Source organism: Seriola lalandi, unplaced genomic scaffold, assembly GCF_002814215.2.
Source record: "Seriola lalandi dorsalis isolate HSWRI2012SDOR001 ecotype SW California unplaced genomic scaffold, Sedor1 jcf7180002054935, whole genome shotgun sequence".
NCBI classification, from domain to species: domain Eukaryota; kingdom Metazoa; phylum Chordata; class Actinopteri; order Carangiformes; family Carangidae; genus Seriola; species Seriola lalandi.
Window position 1 is genome coordinate 188,638 of NW_019525487.1, and position 3,878 is coordinate 192,515.

The following is a 3,878-nucleotide window of genomic DNA, read 5'->3' on the forward strand; positions in this document are numbered from 1 at the left end:
CTGTGTCCTCCAGCATAGTTCAACAAAAACTTTGGTTTCAGCATTAGTAATGGTGTTTACACCAAATCCCTATCCTGTCTATGTTCTGTCACTGAAATATAATAAAATCTGATGTTTTTTGTCTCTTTTTGTGTGGCAGGAGTAAAATGTTGTTCTGGTTTTAGAGTGATGGAGACAGTTGGCGAACAATCACATACAAACAAAGATGTAGGATCTGGATGATTTTTTCCTGGGCAACTATCACATTATTTTCAAATGATGAGCAGATTTCCTCATCTTGGCTTGAAAAATATAGCTGCATGCAGCTGCTGAGAATGTCCGTCTTTTAGGGAGGCTGTGAGAAGTAATGACAGTCGTTTCACAAATATTCATAAGCAGAAATCTGAGAGCAGAAGTTACATGAATGTACAGATGCAGCCTGAGTGAGAGGAGGACTCAGACTGAAGCACAGGACAATTTATCTGAGAGCAGACAGAAAGTTCTGAACAGGAGCAGAGCAGATCAACACTCGAGCAGCTGGTCATCACCTGGTCATCTTTGTCCTCTCCACTGCAACTCTTGAATGCCCCAAGGACACCTGTTGTGGAGATGGTCTAGCCACTGTCTAGCCACACAAAAACTAAGCTTTGACTTTAAATCTAGAATTATGCCCAATGATGTCTACTCTACTTTTGAACTTTTTTTAGATTAGTGCAGTAGTGGCGCCAGGATTTTGTGAATGGGATTTTGTCTCTCTCCATTTATTTAACCAACCAAACTACAATGTTACAACATACCGGTACTCAGATCGAACAGAAGAGAGAGAGAGAGATGGAAATGGCCCTTGCGACGTGCCAGGCTGCTGCTGAACCCTGTCTCCTATAACACATAACGCCATCATATGTAACCATTGTCTGCTGCTGCCAATAGTGTTCCCCCCAGAAAATGTGCAGACAGACAAACAGACAGAGACACTGCCATTAACATTACTTGCCTTTCTCTTTCCCTTGCTGACATGACTGTGAGGGGATGGATGAAGGAGGAGGAGGGGGAGGAGGAGGAGGAGGATTAGTGTTGCTTTGGGAGCGGGGCCGGACGGCTGAGCTGGCCTTTAAACTAGCACTCGCATTTAAATCAAGTGGAGTTTCCAAAACATATTCTTGTGATTCGCTTGAATGGGTGGGCCTGGCTCAAAATGGGTGGGCCCGGGCCCACCCGGGCCCATTGCTGGCGCCGCCTATGGATTAGTGCCATTACCCCTCTCCAGTGTGCACTAGTGTACAGACACCTACCAGCACACTAACCGCACAACACTATGGGCCACCAATCAAGGCACATACCAACTGATTTTCAGCTGCAGTTTCTTTTGTATCTATATTTATACTTACCCATACTCTGGATGGGGACTCTTCGGACGTGTGCTGCCAGGAACCTGCTTAGTAACCTGGTTGGTAGTAAGAGCAAAGTGACTGACATCCACATCCACATCACAAAGGCTGTTCAGTTCCTTCAAGCTAGTGTTGTCACTCTTCTAACACCAGTTTTACTGCTAACAGCTCCCTGTTGCCCACATCATAGTTTGGCTTAGCTGGTGAAAGCCTACGGGAGAAAAAGACACAGGGTTTGAGATTTTAGTCTGGGCCACAATGCAGTGAGGGAACCCCCAGTGTCAGATACATCAACCTCCTAAATGAAATGACATGCTAAAGTCTGTATCTCAGGACAAGACAAATTTTAAATTCTACTTGAGGGTAGAGGGACACCAGGAAGCGGCTCAATTGCACAGTTGTAGGTGGTAAAGAGTGGGCCAAATCTTTGCTGAAAACTTCACACAAATCATGATACCCCAGAAATCCATTAGTCCTATTAGTCCTGCAGTGACATGTTTATAAATTTGCTCAGGTATATCTTGTTTTTCTTGAGGCTTGTTTTATCAAAATTATGATCCATGACAACATTAAATTGGACTGCATCTATGCCACTCATGTTTTCTGGCTAGGTTTGTATAGGCACCTTTTTTCTTACTACTGCTGCCTCTACTTGCACAAGTACACACGTTTAGTTTCCACTAATGTATGCACATGTGTATAATGCTGTAATATCATAACTGAACAGATGAAGCTGAGTCAAGGACAGCTTGACAAGCACACTTTAGCTAAAGTTAATCACCTGTCAGAGATCTCAAGAATATTCTCAATATTCATGCACCAAGGTCCAAAAAACACTGCTGTCCTCTCTACTTGACTCCTCTACTTGCTCCGGCCTTTGTCTAGTGCACACGGTCACACCCACGAAAATGGCACAAACTATAGATACAACAGCTGCTAGTCAAGCTAGCTTCAGAGACAATAGCCTGCTGCCACTAGAAGGCAGTAAATTACATGATGAATGCAAACAGGCATCAGATCTTTTATGGGAGAGAACGCTGTTCTGTGATCAGATGTAAAGAGAGATATCACTTCCACTTAGGTATGGCTCTAATTGATGTCTGTTTTTGTTAATATAAACAATGCCATGTGACAACATGGTGTCCTGTCCTTCATCACAAGATCTAATGGTTCATTACATAGCATGATTTAGGTATGGCCTTATGGAGAAAAGCTATTAAACCAATTATGAATGAAAGCTAATTATGTTACGTGTGTCTATGATATGTAAGATTTCCCTGTTGGCTGTTTGCAGTTCCCATGTTATTTCCTGCGTGTACAACATGTGTGAACGTGTTGTAGCTCTCAGCTCTGAGTGTTGGCTGCCTCCAACAGAACAAAGTCCTCAGGGGATGAGCACAGTGTCTCTCTCTCCACCCTGCCTGTGTTTGTTGTGAAAGTTTGACTGATGTGCTTTATTGAAAACAGATGCTAATATTTTTAAGTGAAACAGATGGTATGTGATTTTTTTACATAAAGTATTCACTATCTTTGTCTGAACAAGGAGAAGTTTTGTAGCTCAATCTTTATATTGTGAGCAGCGACTGCAATAATAATCGGGTTATTAAGTGACAAATGAGCTGTATCCCACTACTGCTCCTCTAACTGATATCCTGGGTTTAAATTAATTACTCAGATTATTTTTTTATTTTCTGGTAATGCTGAGATTCTCCATTATTGCCCATTTCTCTCCCTGACTGCTGTGTTTTTGCGAACTCCTTGCTATCTCTGGGTAGAAACTGCATATCGCTGCAACTTTTTCCTGCTACTCAGTATCTTTCAACTTTATATTTTTAATTTCAAATGCAGCCAGAATGTCCCAGAGCATTGCTCTCCTCCAGGCCACAGAGACACTATTCAAGCAATAAGAAGGAGGATATTTCAGATTGTATGCCTGTAATTGCTGTTATCTGTCCATGAGGTGTATTTGTCCAACTGTACACACCAGCTGCATGTGTGAACATGTCTTCTTCTGAAGACAGCTGTTCGATGTGGGCTTTATCTGGCCCTAAAATCCAGACTTTGTAGCTTAATGTTGACGATTACAGCATAATGGCAAATGCTAAGAGGTGGAGCCCCATTAGCACAAGTAGGAAAAAATCATAAAGTCAGTTAAATGACTCAGTGTTACACAGCAGTCTCATCCTTAAAGTAAAAGTGTGACATTTTAAGAAATCTGATCAGTTACTGGTGGACAGTTACAGTAGATGAGTGTATTGGAAAGTTAGATAATTGTATCTGACAGTTAATGAGTGTATCTGCTCTCATGTCACCTATTGAAAATCTTATTGGCAGATATTTAGAGGGAAGCCTGTTTTTTTTTTTTGGCTTTTAAGTTGTAAATAATTTTGAGGCCCACATTTGTATTTTCATTATTAATGAGCAACTTGTTTCACAGGTAAGCAAACTTCAGATACCACTGCAAATTATCTGGCACTTGCCAAGATTTAAAATCTTATTTTTAGACATCAT